The 18437-nt window shown below is 53.4% G+C and overlaps 10 non-coding genes across 10 annotated transcripts; all 10 read left to right on the plus strand.

Annotated features, from left to right (window-relative positions):
- Positions 1-526: 526 nt before the first annotated feature.
- On the plus strand, positions 527-645 carry LOC143998891 (5S ribosomal RNA). Its single transcript, XR_013277964.1, has one exon. It is a non-coding gene; the product is annotated as a 5S ribosomal RNA (ribosomal RNA).
- A 1691-nt stretch (positions 646-2336) lies between these two features.
- Positions 2337-2455, plus strand: LOC143999576 (5S ribosomal RNA). The gene has a single exon (XR_013278045.1). It is a non-coding gene; the product is annotated as a 5S ribosomal RNA (ribosomal RNA).
- A 1691-nt stretch (positions 2456-4146) lies between these two features.
- On the plus strand, positions 4147-4265 carry LOC143998903 (5S ribosomal RNA). The gene has a single exon (XR_013277965.1). It is a non-coding gene; the product is annotated as a 5S ribosomal RNA (ribosomal RNA).
- Positions 4266-5956: 1691 nt separating this feature from the next.
- On the plus strand, positions 5957-6075 carry LOC143999626 (5S ribosomal RNA). The gene has a single exon (XR_013278090.1). It is a non-coding gene; the product is annotated as a 5S ribosomal RNA (ribosomal RNA).
- A 1690-nt stretch (positions 6076-7765) lies between these two features.
- On the plus strand, positions 7766-7884 carry LOC143998915 (5S ribosomal RNA). The gene has a single exon (XR_013277966.1). It is a non-coding gene; the product is annotated as a 5S ribosomal RNA (ribosomal RNA).
- Positions 7885-9575: 1691 nt separating this feature from the next.
- On the plus strand, positions 9576-9694 carry LOC143998927 (5S ribosomal RNA). The gene has a single exon (XR_013277967.1). It is a non-coding gene; the product is annotated as a 5S ribosomal RNA (ribosomal RNA).
- Positions 9695-11388: 1694 nt separating this feature from the next.
- On the plus strand, positions 11389-11507 carry LOC143998939 (5S ribosomal RNA). The gene has a single exon (XR_013277968.1). It is a non-coding gene; the product is annotated as a 5S ribosomal RNA (ribosomal RNA).
- Positions 11508-13198: 1691 nt separating this feature from the next.
- On the plus strand, positions 13199-13317 carry LOC143998951 (5S ribosomal RNA). Its single transcript, XR_013277969.1, has one exon. It is a non-coding gene; the product is annotated as a 5S ribosomal RNA (ribosomal RNA).
- A 1685-nt stretch (positions 13318-15002) lies between these two features.
- On the plus strand, positions 15003-15121 carry LOC143998964 (5S ribosomal RNA). Its single transcript, XR_013277970.1, has one exon. It is a non-coding gene; the product is annotated as a 5S ribosomal RNA (ribosomal RNA).
- Positions 15122-16812: 1691 nt separating this feature from the next.
- Positions 16813-16931, plus strand: LOC143998976 (5S ribosomal RNA). Its single transcript, XR_013277971.1, has one exon. It is a non-coding gene; the product is annotated as a 5S ribosomal RNA (ribosomal RNA).
- Positions 16932-18437: the final 1506 nt, after the last annotated feature.

Below are 18437 nucleotides of genomic sequence, written 5' to 3' on the forward strand. Positions count from 1 at the left end.
GGCATGGTGCCTGGTATAGGTGAGGGGTCCTCCGGTAGCCAGGGGGGTAGATGTACTGGCTTCCTCCCCAGCAGTCAGCTTCCAGTAGCCAACGGAACAGAAGGCAGGTTCTGGAGATCCATGGGCTGGCCACCTGCTAGGAGAGCGAAGGCGTAAACAAGTGCAGGCATAAGGCCCCGCGCTACATGCAACCTGCTGCTCTTCTTCTTCTTCCTGTGGTGCAAAGCCTTGTCAGCGAAAAGGGTTAAAGTCAGGCCAGGGGAAGCCAGAAAGGAGCCGTGGAAGCAAGGCTGAGGATGTGGTGTGTGCGTGAGAAGGTGCAGGCAGGAAGAGGTTAAAGAGGGAGCAAAGCAGCAGGAGGCAGGGACGGGCTTGAGGAGAGCAAGCGAGAGGAGAGACGACACGACAAAGTGCGGTGTGCTGCCATGCTTGTGAAAAGGCACAGCTGATTGTAGCAAAGTCAAGGAAAGGCGGAGCCAGGCTGCCGGTGACAAGTACAAGAAGCTTGAAAGAGACCATGAGCTTCGCCTACGGCCACACCACCCTGAATGCGCCCGCTCTCGTCTGATCTCGGAAGCTAAGCAGGGTCGGGCCTGGTTAGTACTTGGATGGGAGACCGCCTGGGAATACCAGGTGCTGTAGGCTTTTGCTTTTCTTCCACCAGGGGTCAGTCACTCTCCCATAATGCCTCTTTTTACATTCACTTTTACCCAAAGCGCTCTCCCTCTCTGCAAGCCCTCCTGCACACCTAGCTCCTACAAAATCACCCCTGCCCAACCAAGCCTACACTTTTTACAAGCCCACTTATACAATCTCACCCCTTCTTTCAAAAATACACTTTCTTCTCTCTACCTCCCTCCCTCAGGAGATTGCCACGCATCCAGTCCCCTATAGCAGCAAAACAACGGCCAGGCGCAACCCCCACCTAGCTAGCCCCCATCCTACATCCTGCTTAGGCTCCACGGCCCAGCCATTTTCCAGCACTCTCCTGAGACCTTTTGGTGCCATCACTCCTGCTCTTTAGTCGCCCTTGCGCCAACACATTCCACAGCGATCTCCAGGCTGGGGGACAGCACGGGAAACACGCACGCCGACTGCCAAAGCCAGAGAGAAGCCACAGAGCCGACCCCTCGTCAAACCGGCACCCTGAAGCGGCTAAGGTGTAGGCAGCAGGTTGCCTACAGGAGCGCGGTTTTAGTTAGCGGCTGCCCCAGGCTTGGAGGGAAAGAGGTAATGCGTGCGCTGCTGGTTTTTTTGGATCTAGCCTACCCACCGGTCATATAAATATAGGGGAAGGCTGGGTTTCGGGTGATCAGGCAGCACTTGCACGAGGCCAACTAGGGTTGCCACCTCATCCCTTTAAACCCAAACACATCTGAATTACACAGGTTCTGAGGCTAATTAAATGCAGATAAGGCAACAAGTGAGTTTAATTACCACCTTAATCAGCCAAAGAATCTGTGCAATTCAGATGTGTTTGGATTTAAAGGGATGAGATGGCAACTCAAAGGCCAATATGAACTGCTACCTTGTAGAGGTAATCCTGGGAAGCCAATCAGTGGTCGTTTGGGTCAGGATATGACCATTGTTCACGTTGAACTGTAATGGGCCAGACTTCTCAGTCAAGTTGCATCAAGTGTTCTAAGCCTTCTCTGAAGTCCTTGAAAGGGGTGCATCATGCATGTTGGTCTCCAGGCCTATTGAAAAGAAGTTGGGTGAGTAAGGCGGCACATGTGGGGTATGGAGCAGCTCTACAGGAAAAGGTCTACCTAGTGGGCAAGTCAAGCAGTTGCTTGACTGCAGCCACTGGTGAGGCATGGTGCCTGGTATAGGTGAGGGGTCCTCCGGTAGCCAGGGGGGTAGATGTACTGGCTTCCTCCCCAGCAGTCAGCTTCCAGTAGCCAACGGAACAGAAGGCAGGTTCTGGAGATCCATGGGCTGGCCACCTGCTAGGAGAGCGAAGGCGTAAACAAGTGCAGGCATAAGGCCCCGCGCTACATGCAACCTGCTGCTCTTCTTCTTCCTGTGGTGCAAAGCCTTGTCAGCGAAAAGGGTTAAAGTCAGGCCAGGGGAAGCCAGAAAGGAGCCGTGGAAGCAAGGCTGAGGATGTGGTGTGTGCGTGAGAAGGTGCAGGCAGGAAGAGGTTAAAGAGGGAGCAAAGCAGCAGGAGGCAGGGACGGGCTTGAGGAGAGCAAGCGAGAGGAGAGACGACACGACAAAGTGCGGTGTGCTGCCATGCTTGTGAAAAGGCACAGCTGATTGTAGTAAAGTCAAGGAAAGGCGGAGCCAGGCTGCCGGTGACAAGTACAAGAAGCTTGAAAGAGACCATGAGCTTCGCCTACGGCCACACCACCCTGAATGTGCCCGCTCTCGTCTGATCTCGGAAGCTAAGCAGGGTCGGGCCTGGTTAGTACTTGGATGGGTGACCGCCTGGGAATACCAGGTGCTGTAGGCTTTTGCTTTTCTTCCACCAGGGGTCAGTCACTCTCCCATAATGCCTCTTTTTACATTCACTTTTACCCAAAGCGCTCTCCCTCTCTGCAAGCCCTCCTGCACACCTAGCTCCTACAAAATCACCCCTGCCCAACCAAGCCTACACTTTTTACAAGCCCACTTATACAATCTCACCCCTTCTTTCAAAAATACACTTTCTTCTCTCTACCTCCCTCCCTCAGGAGATTGCCACGCATCCAGTCCCCTATAGCAGCAAAACAACGGCCAGGCGCAACCCCCACCTAGCTAGCCCCCATCCTACATCCTGCTTAGGCTCCACGGCCCAGCCATTTTCCAGCACTCTCCTGAGACCTTTTGGTGCCATCACTCCTGCTCTTTAGTCGCCCTTGCGCCAACACATTCCACAGCGATCTCCAGGCTGGGGGACAGCACGGGAAACACGCACGCCGACTGCCAAAGCCAGAGAGAAGCCACAGAGCCGACCCCTCGTCAAACCGGCACCCTGAAGCGGCTAAGGTGTAGGCAGCAGGTTGCCTACAGGAGCGCGGTTTTAGTTAGCGGCTGCCCCAGGCTTGGAGGGAAAGAGGTAATGCGTGCGCTGCTGGTTTTTTTGGATCTAGCCTACCCACCGGTCATATAAATATAGGGGAAGGCTGCGTTTCGGGTGATCAGGCAGCACTTGCACGAGGCCAACTAGGGTTGCCACCTCATCCCTTTAAACCCAAACACATCTGAATTACACAGGTTCTGAGGCTAATTAAATGCAGATAAGGCAACAAGTGAGTTTAATTACCACCTTAATCAGCCAAAGAATCTGTGCAATTCAGATGCGTTTGGATTTAAAGGGATGAGATGGCAACTCAAAGGCCAACATGAACTGCTACCTTGTAGAGGTAATCCTGGGAAGCCAATCAGTGGTCGTTTGGGTCAGGATATGACCATTGTTCACGTTGAACTGTAATGGGCCAGACTTCTCAGTCAAGTTGCATCAAGTGTTCTAAGCCTTCTCTGAAGTCCTTGAAAGGGGTGCATCATGCATGTTGGTCTCCAGGCCTATTGAAAAGAAGTTGGCTGAGTAAGGCGGCACATGTGGGGTATGGAGCAACTCTACAGGAAAAGGTCTACCTAGTGGGCAAGTCAAGCAGTTGCTTGACTGCAGCCACTGGTGAGGCATGGTGCCTGGTATAGGTGAGGGGTCCTCCGGTAGCCAGGGGGGTAGATGTACTGGCTTCCTCCCCAGCAGTCAGCTTCCAGTAGCCAACGGAACAGAAGGCAGGTTCTGGAGATCCATGGGCTGGCCACCTGCTAGGAGAGCGAAGGCGTAAACAAGTGCAGGCATAAGGCCCCGCGCTACATGCAACCTGCTGCTCTTCTTCTTCCTGTGGTGCAAAGCCTTGTCAGCGAAAAGGGTTAAAGTCAGGCCAGGGGAAGCCAGAAAGGAGCCGTGGAAGCAAGGCTGAGGATGTGGTGTGTGCGTGAGAAGGTGCAGGCAGGAAGAGGTTAAAGAGGGAGCAAAGCAGCAGGAGGCAGGGACGGGCTTGAGGAGAGCAAGCGAGAGGAGAGACGACACGACAAAGTGCGGTGTGCTGCCATGCTTGTGAAAAGGCACAGCTGATTGTAGTAAAGTCAAGGAAAGGCGGAGCCAGGCTGCCGGTGACAAGTACAAGAAGCTTGAAAGAGACCATGAGCTTCGCCTACGGCCACACCACCCTGAATGCGCCCGCTCTCGTCTGATCTCGGAAGCTAAGCAGGGTCGGGCCTGGTTAGTACTTGGATGGGAGACCGCCTGGGAATACCAGGTGCTGTAGGCTTTTGCTTTTCTTCCACCAGGGGTCAGTCACTCTCCCATAATGCCTCTTTTTACATTCACTTTTACCCAAAGCGCTCTCCCTCTCTGCAAGCCCTCCTGCACACCTACATCCTACAAAATCACCCCTGCCCAACCAAGCCTACACTTTTTACAAGCCCACTTATACAATCTCACCCCTTCTTTCAAAAATACACTTTCTTCTCTCTACCTCCCTCCCTCAGGAGATTGCCACGCATCCAGTCCCCTATAGCAGCAAAACAACGGCCAGGCGCAACCCCCACCTAGCTAGCCCCCATCCTACATCCTGCTTAGGCTCCACGGCCCAGCCATTTTCCAGCACTCTCCTGAGACCTTTTGGTGCCATCACTCCTGCTCTTTAGTCGCCCTTGCGCCAACACATTCCACAGCGATCTCCAGGCTGGGGGACAGCAGGGGAAACACGCACGCCGACTGCCAAAGCCAGAGAGAAGCCACAGAGCCGACCCCTCGTCAAACCGGCACCCTGAAGCGGCTAAGGTGTAGGCAGCAGGTTGCCTACAGGAGCGCGGTTTTAGTTAGCGGCTGCCCCAGGCTTGGAGGGAAAGAGGTAATGCGTGCGCTGCTGGTTTTTTTGGATCTAGCCTACCCACCGGTCATATAAATATAGGGGAAGGCTGCGTTTTGGGTGATCAGGCAGCATTTGCACGAGGCCAACTAGGGTTGCCACCTCATCCCTTTAAACCCAAACACATCTGAATTACACAGGTTCTGAGGCTAATTAAATGCAGATAAGGCAACAAGTGAGTTTAATTACCACCTTAATCAGCCAAAGAATCTGTGCAATTCAGATGCGTTTGGATTTAAAGGGATGAGATGGCAACTCAAAGGCCAATATGAACTGCTACCTTGTAGAGGTAATCCTGGGAAGCCAATCAGTGGTCGTTTGGGTCAGGATATGACCATTGTTCACGTTGAACTGTAATGGGCCAGACTTCTCAGTCAAGTTGCATCAAGTGTTCTAAGCCTTCTCTGAAGTCCTTGAAAGGGGTGCATCATGCATGTTGGTCTCCAGGCCTATTGAAAAGAAGTTGGGTGAGTAAGGCGGCACATTTGGGGTATGGAGCAGCTCTACAGGAAAAGGTCTACCTAGTGGGCAAGTCAAGCAGTTGCTTGACTGCAGCCACTGGTGAGGCATGGTGCCTGGTATAGGTGAGGGGTCCTCCGGTAGCCAGGGGGGTAGATGTACTGGCTTCCTCCCCAGCAGTCAGCTTCCAGTAGCCAACGGAACAGAAGGCAGGTTCTGGAGATCCATGGGCTGGCCACCTGCTAGGAGAGCGAAGGCGTAAACAAGTGCAGGCATAAGGCCCCGCGCTACATGCAACCTGCTGCTCTTCTTCTTCCTGTGGTGCAAAGCCTTGTCAGCGAAAAGGGTTAAAGTCAGGCCAGGGGAAGCCAGAAAGGAGCCGTGGAAGCAAGGCTGAGGATGTGGTGTGTGCGTGAGAAGGTGCAGGCAGGAAGAGGTTAAAGAGGGAGCAAAGCAGCAGGAGGCAGGGACGGGCTTGAGGAGAGCAAGCGAGAGGAGAGACGACACGACAAAGTGCGGTGTGCTGCCATGCTTGTGAAAAGGCACAGCTGATTGTAGTAAAGTCAAGGAAAGGCGGAGCCAGGCTGCCGGTGACAAGTACAAGAAGCTTGAAAGAGACCATGAGCTTCGCCTACGGCCACACCACCCTGAATGCGCCCGCTCTCGTCTGATTTCGGAAGCTAAGCAGGGTCGGGCCTGGTTAGTACTTGGATGGGAGACCGCCTGGGAATACCAGGTGCTGTAGGCTTTTGCTTTTCTTCCACCAGGGGTCAGTCACTCTCCCATAATGCCTCTTTTTACATTCACTTTTACCCAAAGCGCTCTCCCTCTCTGCAAGCCCTCCTGCACACCTAGCTCCTACAAAATCACCCCTGCCCAACCAAGCCTACACTTTTTACAAGCCCACTTATACAATCTCACCCCTTCTTTCAAAAATACACTTTCTTCTCTCTACCTCCCTCAGGAGATTGCCACGCATCCAGTCCCCTATAGCAGCAAAACAACGGCCAGGCGCAACCCCCACCTAGCTAGCCCCCATCCTACATCCTGCTTAGGCTCCACGGCCCAGCCATTTTCCAGCACTCTCCTGAGACCTTTTGGTGCCATCACTCCTGCTCTTTAGTCGCCCTTGCGCCAACACATTCCACAGCGATCTCCAGGCTGGGGGACAGCACGGGAAACACGCACGCCGACTGCCAAAGCCAGAGAGAAGCCACAGAGCCGACCCCTCGTCAAACCGGCACCCTGAAGCGGCTAAGGTGTAGGCAGCAGGTTGCCTACAGGAGCGCGGTTTTAGTTAGCGGCTGCCCCAGGCTTGGAGGGAAAGAGGTAATGCGTGCGCTGCTGGTTTTTTTGGATCTAGCCTACCCACCGGTCATATAAATATAGGGGAAGGCTGGGTTTCGGGTGATCAGGCAGCACTTGCACGAGGCCAACTAGGGTTGCCACCTCATCCCTTTAAACCCAAACACATCTGAATTACACAGGTTCTGAGGCTAATTAAATGCAGATAAGGCAACAAGTGAGTTTAATTACCACCTTAATCAGCCAAAGAATCTGTGCAATTCAGATGTGTTTGGATTTAAAGGGATGAGATGGCAACTCAAAGGCCAATATGAACTGCTACCTTGTAGAGGTAATCCTGGGAAGCCAATCAGTGGTCGTTTGGGTCAGGATATGACCATTGTTCACGTTGAACTGTAATGGGCCAGACTTCTCAGTCAAGTTGCATCAAGTGTTCTAAGCCTTCTCTGAAGTCCTTGAAAGGGGTGCATCATGCATGTTGGTCTCCAGGCCTATTGAAAAGAAGTTGGGTGAGTAAGGCGGCACATGTGGGGTATGGAGCAGCTCTACAGGAAAAGGTCTACCTAGTGGGCAAGTCAAGCAGTTGCTTGACTGCAGCCACTGGTGAGGCATGGTGCCTGGTATAGGTGAGGGGTCCTCCGGTAGCCAGGGGGGTAGATGTACTGGCTTCCTCCCCAGCAGTCAGCTTCCAGTAGCCAACGGAACAGAAGGCAGGTTCTGGAGATCCATGGGCTGGCCACCTGCTAGGAGAGCGAAGGCGTAAACAAGTGCAGGCATAAGGCCCCGCGCTACATGCAACCTGCTGCTCTTCTTCTTCTTCCTGTGGTGCAAAGCCTTGTCAGCGAAAAGGGTTAAAGTCAGGCCAGGGGAAGCCAGAAAGGAGCCGTGGAAGCAAGGCTGAGGATGTGGTGTGTGCGTGAGAAGGTGCAGGCAGGAAGAGGTTAAAGAGGGAGCAAAGCAGCAGGAGGCAGGGACGGGCTTGAGGAGAGCAAGCGAGAGGAGAGACGACACGACAAAGTGCGGTGTGCTGCCATGCTTGTGAAAAGGCACAGCTGATTGTAGCAAAGTCAAGGAAAGGCGGAGCCAGGCTGCCGGTGACAAGTACAAGAAGCTTGAAAGAGACCATGAGCTTCGCCTACGGCCACACCACCCTGAATGCGCCCGCTCTCGTCTGATCTCGGAAGCTAAGCAGGGTCGGGCCTGGTTAGTACTTGGATGGGAGACCGCCTGGGAATACCAGGTGCTGTAGGCTTTTGCTTTTCTTCCACCAGGGGTCAGTCACTCTCCCATAATGCCTCTTTTTACATTCACTTTTACCCAAAGCGCTCTCCCTCTCTGCAAGCCCTCCTGCACACCTACATCCTACAAAATCACCCCTGCCCAACCAAGCCTACACTTTTTACAAGCCCACTTATACAATCTCACCCCTTCTTTCAAAAATACACTTTCTTCTCTCTACCTCCCTCCCTCAGGAGATTGCCACGCATCCAGTCCCCTATAGCAGCAAAACAACGGCCAGGCGCAACCCCCACCTAGCTAGCCCCCATCCTACATCCTGCTTAGGCTCCACGGCCCAGCCATTTTCCAGCACTCTCCTGAGACCTTTTGGTGCCATCACTCCTGCTCTTTAGTCGCCCTTGCGCCAACACATTCCACAGCGATCTCCAGGCTGGGGGACAGCACGGGAAACACGCACGCCGACTGCCAAAGCCAGAGAGAAGCCACAGAGCCGACCCCTCGTCAAACCGGCACCCTGAAGCGGCTAAGGTGTAGGCAGCAGGTTGCCTACAGGAGCGCGGTTTTAGTTAGCGGCTGCCCCAGGCTTGGAGGGAAAGAGGTAATGCGTGCGCTGCTGGTTTTTTTGGATCTAGCCTACCCACCGGTCATATAAATATAGGGGAAGGCTGCGTTTCGGGTGATCAGGCAGCACTTGCACGAGGCCAACTAGGGTTGCCACCTCATCCCTTTAAACCCAAACACATCTGAATTACACAGGTTCTGAGGCTAATTAAATGCAGATAAGGCAACAAGTGAGTTTAATTACCACCTTAATCAGCCAAAGAATCTGTGCAATTCAGATGCGTTTGGATTTAAAGGGATGAGATGGCAACTCAAAGGCCAACATGAACTGCTACCTTGTAGAGGTAATCCTGGGAAGCCAATCAGTGGTCGTTTGGGTCAGGATATGACCATTGTTCACGTTGAACTGTAATGGGCCAGACTTCTCAGTCAAGTTGCATCAAGTGTTCTAAGCCTTCTCTGAAGTCCTTGAAAGGGGTGCATCATGCATGTTGGTCTCCAGGCCTATTGAAAAGAAGTTGGCTGAGTAAGGCGGCACATGTGGGGTATGGAGCAACTCTACAGGAAAAGGTCTACCTAGTGGGCAAGTCAAGCAGTTGCTTGACTGCAGCCACTGGTGAGGCATGGTGCCTGGTATAGGTGAGGGGTCCTCCGGTAGCCAGGGGGGTAGATGTACTGGCTTCCTCCCCAGCAGTCAGCTTCCAGTAGCCAACGGAACAGAAGGCAGGTTCTGGAGATCCATGGGCTGGCCACCTGCTAGGAGAGCGAAGGCGTAAACAAGTGCAGGCATAAGGCCCCGCGCTACATGCAACCTGCTGCTCTTCTTCTTCCTGTGGTGCAAAGCCTTGTCAGCGAAAAGGGTTAAAGTCAGGCCAGGGGAAGCCAGAAAGGAGCCGTGGAAGCAAGGCTGAGGATGTGGTGTGTGCGTGAGAAGGTGCAGGCAGGAAGAGGTTAAAGAGGGAGCAAAGCAGCAGGAGGCAGGGACGGGCTTGAGGAGAGCAAGCGAGAGGAGAGACGACACGACAAAGTGCGGTGTGCTGCCATGCTTGTGAAAAGGCACAGCTGATTGTAGTAAAGTCAAGGAAAGGCGGAGCCAGGCTGCCGGTGACAAGTACAAGAAGCTTGAAAGAGACCATGAGCTTCGCCTACGGCCACACCACCCTGAATGCGCCCGCTCTCGTCTGATCTCGGAAGCTAAGCAGGGTCGGGCCTGGTTAGTACTTGGATGGGAGACCGCCTGGGAATACCAGGTGCTGTAGGCTTTTGCTTTTCTTCCACCAGGGGTCAGTCACTCTCCCATAATGCCTCTTTTTACATTCACTTTTACCCAAAGCGCTCTCCCTCTCTGCAAGCCCTCCTGCACACCTAGCTCCTACAAAATCACCCCTGCCCAACCAAGCCTACACTTTTTACAAGCCCACTTATACAATCTCACCCCTTCTTTCAAAAATACACTTTCTTCTCTCTACCTCCCTCCCTCAGGAGATTGCCACGCATCCAGTCCCCTATAGCAGCAAAACAACGGCCAGGCGCAACCCCCACCTAGCTAGCCCCCATCCTACATCCTGCTTAGGCTCCACGGCCCAGCCATTTTCCAGCACTCTCCTGAGACCTTTTGGTGCCATCACTCCTGCTCTTTAGTCGCCCTTGCGCCAACACATTCCACAGCGATCTCCAGGCTGGGGGACAGCACGGGAAACACGCACGCCGACTGCCAAAGCCAGAGAGAAGCCACAGAGCCGACCCCTCGTCAAACCGGCACCCTGAAGCGGCTAAGGTGTAGGCAGCAGGTTGCCTACAGGAGCGCGGTTTTAGTTAGCGGCTGCCCCAGGCTTGGAGGGAAAGAGGTAATGCGTGCGCTGCTGGTTTTTTTGGATCTAGCCTACCCACCGGTCATATAAATATAGGGGAAGGCTGCGTTTCGGGTGATCAGGCAGCATTTGCACGAGGCCAACTAGGGTTGCCACCTCATCCCTTTAAACCCAAACACATCTGAATTACACAGGTTCTGAGGCTAATTAAATGCAGATAAGGCAACAAGTGAGTTTAATTACCACCTTAATCAGCCAAAGAATCTGTGCAATTCAGATGTGTTTGGATTTAAAGGGATGAGATGGCAACTCAAAGGCCAATATGAACTGCTACCTTGTAGAGGTAATCCTGGGAAGCCAATCAGTGGTCGTTTGGGTCAGGATATGACCATTGTTCACGTTGAACTGTAATGGGCCAGACTTCTCAGTCAAGTTGCATCAAGTGTTCTAAGCCTTCTCTGAAGTCCTTGAAAGGGGTGCATCATGCATGTTGGTCTCCAGGCCTATTGAAAAGAAGTTGGGTGAGTAAGGCGGCACATGTGGGGTATGGAGCAGCTCTACAGGAAAAGGTCTACCTAGTGGGCAAGTCAAGCAGTTGCTTGACTGCAGCCACTGGTGAGGCATGGTGCCTGTTATAGGTGAGGGGTCCTCCGGTAGCCAGGGGGGTAGATGTACTGGCTTCCTCCCCAGCAGTCAGCTTCCAGTAGCCAACGGAACAGAAGGCAGGTTCTGGAGATCCATGGGCTGGCCACCTGCTAGGAGAGCGAAGGCGTAAACAAGTGCAGGCATAAGGCCCCGCGCTACATGCAACCTGCTGCTCTTCTTCTTCTTCCTGTGGTGCAAAGCCTTGTCAGCGAAAAGGGTTAAAGTCAGGCCAGGGGAAGCCAGAAAGGAGCCGTGGAAGCAAGGCTGAGGATGTGGTGTGTGCGTGAGAAGGTGCAGGCAGGAAGAGGTTAAAGAGGGAGCAAAGCAGCAGGAGGCAGGGACGGGCTTGAGGAGAGCAAGCGAGAGGAGAGACGACACGACAAAGTGCGGTGTGCTGCCATGCTTGTGAAAAGGCACAGCTGATTGTAGTAAAGTCAAGGAAAGGCGGAGCCAGGCTGCCGGTGACAAGTACAAGAAGCTTGAAAGAGACCATGAGCTTCGCCTACGGCCACACCACCCTGAATGCGCCCGCTCTCGTCTGATCTCGGAAGCTAAGCAGGGTCGGGCCTGGTTAGTACTTGGATGGGAGACCGCCTGGGAATACCAGGTGCTGTAGGCTTTTGCTTTTCTTCCACCAGGGGTCAGTCACTCTCCCATAATGCCTCTTTTTACATTCACTTTTACCCAAAGCGCTCTCCCTCTCTGCAAGCCCTCCTGCACACCTACATCCTACAAAATCACCCCTGCCCAACCAAGCCTACACTTTTTACAAGCCCACTTATACAATCTCACCCCTTCTTTCAAAAATACACTTTCTTCTCTCTACCTCCCTCCCTCAGGAGATTGCCACGCATCCAGTCCCCTATAGCAGCAAAACAACGGCCAGGCGCAACCCCCACCTAGCTAGCCCCCATCCTACATCCTGCTTAGGCTCCACGGCCCAGCCATTTTCCAGCACTCTCCTGAGACCTTTTGGTGCCATCACTCCTGCTCTTTAGTCGCCCTTGCGCCAACACATTCCACAGCGATCTCCAGGCTGGGGGACAGCACGGGAAACACGCACGCCGACTGCCAAAGCCAGAGAGAAGCCACAGAGCCGACCCCTCGTCAAACCGGCACCCTGAAGCGGCTAAGGTGTAGGCAGCAGGTTGCCTACAGGAGCGCGGTTTTAGTTAGCGGCTGCCCCAGGCTTGGAGGGAAAGAGGTAATGCGTGCGCTGCTGGTTTTTTTGGATCTAGCCTACCCACCGGTCATATAAATATAGGGGAAGGCTGCGTTTCGGGTGATCAGGCAGCACTTGCACGAGGCCAACTAGGGTTGCCACCTCATCCCTTTAAACCCAAACACATCTGAATTACACAGGTTCTGAGGCTAATTAAATGCAGATAAGGCAACAAGTGAGTTTAATTACCACCTTAATCAGCCAAAGAATCTGTGCAATTCAGATGCGTTTGGATTTAAAGGGATGAGATGGCAACTCAAAGGCCAACATGAACTGCTACCTTGTAGAGGTAATCCTGGGAAGCCAATCAGTGGTCGTTTGGGTCAGGATATGACCATTGTTCACGTTGAACTGTAATGGGCCAGACTTCTCAGTCAAGTTGCATCAAGTGTTCTAAGCCTTCTCTGAAGTCCTTGAAAGGGGTGCATCATGCATGTTGGTCTCCAGGCCTATTGAAAAGAAGTTGGCTGAGTAAGGCGGCACATGTGGGGTATGGAGCAACTCTACAGGAAAAGGTCTACCTAGTGGGCAAGTCAAGCAGTTGCTTGACTGCAGCCACTGGTGAGGCATGGTGCCTGGTATAGGTGAGGGGTCCTCCGGTAGCCAGGGGGGTAGATGTACTGGCTTCCTCCCCAGCAGTCAGCTTCCAGTAGCCAACGGAACAGAAGGCAGGTTCTGGAGATCCATGGGCTGGCCACCTGCTAGGAGAGCGAAGGCGTAAACAAGTGCAGGCATAAGGCCCCGCGCTACATGCAACCTGCTGCTCTTCTTCTTCCTGTGGTGCAAAGCCTTGTCAGCGAAAAGGGTTAAAGTCAGGCCAGGGGAAGCCAGAAAGGAGCCGTGGAAGCAAGGCTGAGGATGTGGTGTGTGCGTGAGAAGGTGCAGGCAGGAAGAGGTTAAAGAGGGAGCAAAGCAGCAGGAGGCAGGGACGGGCTTGAGGAGAGCAAGCGAGAGGAGAGACGACACGACAAAGTGCGGTGTGCTGCCATGCTTGTGAAAAGGCACAGCTGATTGTAGTAAAGTCAAGGAAAGGCGGAGCCAGGCTGCCGGTGACAAGTACAAGAAGCTTGAAAGAGACCATGAGCTTCGCCTACGGCCACACCACCCTGAATGCGCCCGCTCTCGTCTGATCTCGGAAGCTAAGCAGGGTCGGGCCTGGTTAGTACTTGGATGGGAGACCGCCTGGGAATACCAGGTGCTGTAGGCTTTTGCTTTTCTTCCACCAGGGGTCAGTCACTCTCCCATAATGCCTCTTTTTACATTCACTTTTACCCAAAGCGCTCTCCCTCTCTGCAAGCCCTCCTGCACACCTAGCTCCTACAAAATCACCCCTGCCCAACCAAGCCTACACTTTTTACAAGCCCACTTATACAATCTCACCCCTTCTTTCAAAAATACACTTTCTTCTCTCTACCTCCCTCCCTCAGGAGATTGCCACGCATCCAGTCCCCTATAGCAGCAAAACAACGGCCAGGCGCAACCCCCACCTAGCTAGCCCCCATCCTACATCCTGCTTAGGCTCCACGGCCCAGCCATTTTCCAGCACTCTCCTGAGACCTTTTGGTGCCATCACTCCTGCTCTTTAGTCGCCCTTGCGCCAACACATTCCACAGCGATCTCCAGGCTGGGGGACAGCACGGGAAACACGCACGCCGACTGCCAAAGCCAGAGAGAAGCCACAGAGCCGACCCCTCGTCAAACCGGCACCCGGCTAAGGTGTAGGCAGCAGGTTGCCTACAGGAGCGCGGTTTTAGTTAGCGGCTGCCCCAGGCTTGGAGGGAAAGAGGTAATGCGTGCGCTGCTGGTTTTTTTGGATCTAGCCTACCCACCGGTCATATAAATATAGGGGAAGGCTGCGTTTCGGGTGATCAGGCAGCATTTGCACGAGGCCAACTAGGGTTGCCACCTCATCCCTTTAAACCCAAACACATCTGAATTACACAGGTTCTGAGGCTAATTAAATGCAGATAAGGCAACAAGTGAGTTTAATTACCACCTTAATCAGCCAAAGAATCTGTGCAATTCAGATGTGTTTGGATTTAAAGGGATGAGATGGCAACTCAAAGGCCAATATGAACTGCTACCTTGTAGAGGTAATCCTGGGAAGCCAATCAGTGGTCGTTTGGGTCAGGATATGACCATTGTTCACGTTGAACTGTAATGGGCCAGACTTCTCAGTCAAGTTGCATCAAGTGTTCTAAGCCTTCTCTGAAGTCCTTGAAAGGGGTGCATCATGCATGTTGGTCTCCAGGCCTATTGAAAAGAAGTTGGGTGAGTAAGGCGGCACATGTGGGGTATGGAGCAGCTCTACAGGAAAAGGTCTACCTAGTGGGCAAGTCAAGCAGTTGCTTGACTGCAGCCACTGGTGAGGCATGGTGCCTGGTATAGGTGAGGGGTCCTCCGGTAGCCAGGGGGGTAGATGTACTGGCTTCCTCCCCAGCAGTCAGCTTCCAGTAGCCAACGGAACAGAAGGCAGGTTCTGGAGATCCATGGGCTGGCCACCTGCTAGGAGAGCGAAGGCGTAAACAAGTGCAGGCATAAGGCCCCGCGCTACATGCAACCTGCTGCTCTTCTTCTTCCTGTGGTGCAAAGCCTTGTCAGCGAAAAGGGTTAAAGTCAGGCCAGGGGAAGCCAGAAAGGAGCCGTGGAAGCAAGGCTGAGGATGTGGTGTGTGCGTGAGAAGGTGCCGGCAGGAAGAGGTTAAAGAGGGAGCAAAGCAGCAGGAGGCAGGGACGGGCTTGAGGAGAGCAAGCGAGAGGAGAGACGACACGACAAAGTGCGGTGTGCTGCCATGCTTGTGAAAAGGCACAGCTGATTGTAGTAAAGTCAAGGAAAGGCGGAGCCAGGCTGCCGGTGACAAGTACAAGAAGCTTGAAAGAGACCATGAGCTTCGCCTACGGCCACACCACCCTGAATGCGCCCGCTCTCGTCTGATCTCGGAAGCTAAGCAGGGTCGGGCCTGGTTAGTACTTGGATGGGAGACCGCCTGGGAATACCAGGTGCTGTAGGCTTTTGCTTTTCTTCCACCAGGGGTCAGTCACTCTCCCATAATGCCTCTTTTTACATTCACTTTTACCCAAAGCGCTCTCCCTCTCTGCAAGCCCTCCTGCACACCTACATCCTACAAAATCACCCCTGCCCAACCAAGCCTACACTTTTTACAAGCCCACTTATACAATCTCACCCCTTCTTTCAAAAATACACTTTCTTCTCTCTACCTCCCTCCCTCAGGAGATTGCCACGCATCCAGTCCCCTATAGCAGCAAAACAACGGCCAGGCGCAACCCCCACCTAGCTAGCCCCCATCCTACATCCTGCTTAGGCTCCACGGCCCAGCCATTTTCCAGCACTCTCCTGAGACCTTTTGGTGCCATCACTCCTGCTCTTTAGTCGCCCTTGCGCCAACACATTCCACAGCGATCTCCAGGCTGGGGGACAGCACGGGAAACACGCACGCCGACTGCCAAAGCCAGAGAGAAGCCACAGAGCCGACCCCTCGTCAAACCGGCACCCTGAAGCGGCTAAGGTGTAGGCAGCAGGTTGCCTACAGGAGCGCGGTTTTAGTTAGCGGCTGCCCCAGGCTTGGAGGGAAAGAGGTAATGCGTGCGCTGCTGGTTTTTTTGGATCTAGCCTACCCACCGGTCATATAAATATAGGGGAAGGCTGGGTTTCGGGTGATCAGGCAGCACTTGCACGAGGCCAACTAGGGTTGCCACCTCATCCCTTTAAACCCAAACACATCTGAATTACACAGGTTCTGAGGCTAATTAAATGCAGATAAGGCAACAAGTGAGTTTAATTACCACCTTAATCAGCCAAAGAATCTGTGCAATTCAGATGTGTTTGGATTTAAAGGGATGAGATGGCAACTCAAAGGCCAATATGAACTGCTACCTTGTAGAGGTAATCCTGGGAAGCCAATCAGTGGTCGTTTGGGTCAGGATATGACCATTGTTCACGTTGAACTGTAATGGGCCAGACTTCTCAGTCAAGTTGCATCAAGTGTTCTAAGCCTTCTCTGAAGTCCTTGAAAGGGGTGCATCATGCATGTTGGTCTCCAGGCCTATTGAAAAGAAGTTGGGTGAGTAAGGCGGCACATGTGGGGTATGGAGCAGCTCTACAGGAAAAGGTCTACCTAGTGGGCAAGTCAAGCAGTTGCTTGACTGCAGCCACTGGTGAGGCATGGTGCCTGGTATAGGTGAGGGGTCCTCCGGTAGCCAGGGGGGTAGATGTACTGGCTTCCTCCCCAGCAGTCAGCTTCCAGTAGCCAACGGAACAGAAGGCAGGTTCTGGAGATCCATGGGCTGGCCACCTGCTAGGAGAGCGAAGGCGTAAACAAGTGCAGGCATAAGGCCCCGCGCTACATGCAACCTGCTGCTCTTCTTCTTCCTGTGGTGCAAAGCCTTGTCAGCGAAAAGGGTTAAAGTCAGGCCAGGGGAAGCCAGAAAGGAGCCGTGGAAGCAAGGCTGAGGATGTGGTGTGTGCGTGAGAAGGTGCAGGCAGGAAGAGGTTAAAGAGGGAGCAAAGCAGCAGGAGGCAGGGACGGGCTTGAGGAGAGCAAGCGAGAGGAGAGACGACACGACAAAGTGCGGTGTGCTGCCATGCTTGTGAAAAGGCACAGCTGATTGTAGTAAAGTCAAGGAAAGGCGGAGCCAGGCTGCCGGTGACAAGTACAAGAAGCTTGAAAGAGACCATGAGCTTCGCCTACGGCCACACCACCCTGAATGCGCCCGCTCTCGTCTGATCTCGGAAGCTAAGCAGGGTCGGGCCTGGTTAGTACTTGGATGGGAGACCGCCTGGGAATACCAGGTGCTGTAGGCTTTTGCTTTTCTTCCACCAGGGGTCAGTCACTCTCCCATAATGCCTCTTTTTACATTCACTTTTACCCAAAGCGCTCTCCCTCTCTGCAAGCCCTCCTGCACACCTAGCTCCTACAAAATCACCCCTGCCCAACCAAGCCTACACTTTTTACAAGCCCACTTATACAATCTCACCCCTTCTTTCAAAAATACACTTTCTTCTCTCTACCTCCCTCCCTCAGGAGATTGCCACGCATCCAGTCCCCTATAGCAGCAAAACAACGGCCAGGCGCAACCCCCACCTAGCTAGCCCCCATCCTACATCCTGCTTAGGCTCCACGGCCCAGCCATTTTCCAGCACTCTCCTGAGACCTTTTGGTGCCATCACTCCTGCTCTTTAGTCGCCCTTGCGCCAACACATTCCACAGCGATCTCCAGGCTGGGGGACAGCACGGGAAACACGCACGCCGACTGCCAAAGCCAGAGAGAAGCCACAGAGCCGACCCCTCGTCAAACCGGCACCCTGAAGCGGCTAAGGTGTAGGCAGCAGGTTGCCTACAGGAGCGCGGTTTTAGTTAGCGGCTGCCCCAGGCTTGGAGGGAAAGAGGTAATGCGTGCGCTGCTGGTTTTTTTGGATCTAGCCTACCCACCGGTCATATAAATATAGGGGAAGGCTGCGTTTCGGGTGATCAGGCAGCACTTGCACGAGGCCAACTAGGGTTGCCACCTCATCCCTTTAAACCCAAACACATCTGAATTACACAGGTTCTGAGGCTAATTAAATGCAGATAAGGCAACAAGTGAGTTTAATTACCACCTTAATCAGCCAAAGAATCTGTGCAATTCAGATGCGTTTGGATTTAAAGGGATGAGATGGCAACTCAAAGGCCAACATGAACTGCTACCTTGTAGAGGTAATCCTGGGAAGCCAATCAGTGGTCGTTTGGGTCAGGATATGACCATTGTTCACGTTGAACTGTAATGGGCCAGACTTCTCAGTCAAGTTGCATCAAGTGTTCTAAGCCTTCTCTGAAGTCCTTGAAAGGGGTGCATCATGCATGTTGGTCTCCAGGCCTATTGAAAAGAAGTTGGGTGAGTAAGGCGGCACATGTGGGGTATGGAGCAGCTCTACAGGAAAAGGTCTACCTAGTGGGCAAGTCAAGCAGTTGCTTGACTGCAGCCACTGGTGAGGCATGGTGCCTGTTATAGGTGAGGGGTCCTCCGGTAGCCAGGGGGGTAGATGTACTGGCTTCCTCCCCAGCAGTCAGCTTCCAGTAGCCAACGGAACAGAAGGCAGGTTCTGGAGATCCATGGGCTGGCCACCTGCTAGGAGAGCGAAGGCGTAAACAAGTGCAGGCATAAGGCCCCGCGCTACATGCAACCTGCTGCTCTTCTTCTTCCTGTGGTGCAAAGCCTTGTCAGCGAAAAGGGTTAAAGTCAGGCCAGGGGAAGCCAGAAAGGAGCCGTGGAAGCAAGGCTGAGGATGTGTGTGCGTGAGAAGGTGCAGGCAGGAAGAGGTTAAAGAGGG

This window comes from Lithobates pipiens, unplaced genomic scaffold (assembly GCF_037356315.1).
Source record: "Lithobates pipiens isolate NorthernLeopardFrog02 unplaced genomic scaffold, aLitPip1_a1.2 Scaffold_19, whole genome shotgun sequence".
In the NCBI taxonomy this organism is placed as follows: domain Eukaryota; kingdom Metazoa; phylum Chordata; class Amphibia; order Anura; family Ranidae; genus Lithobates; species Lithobates pipiens.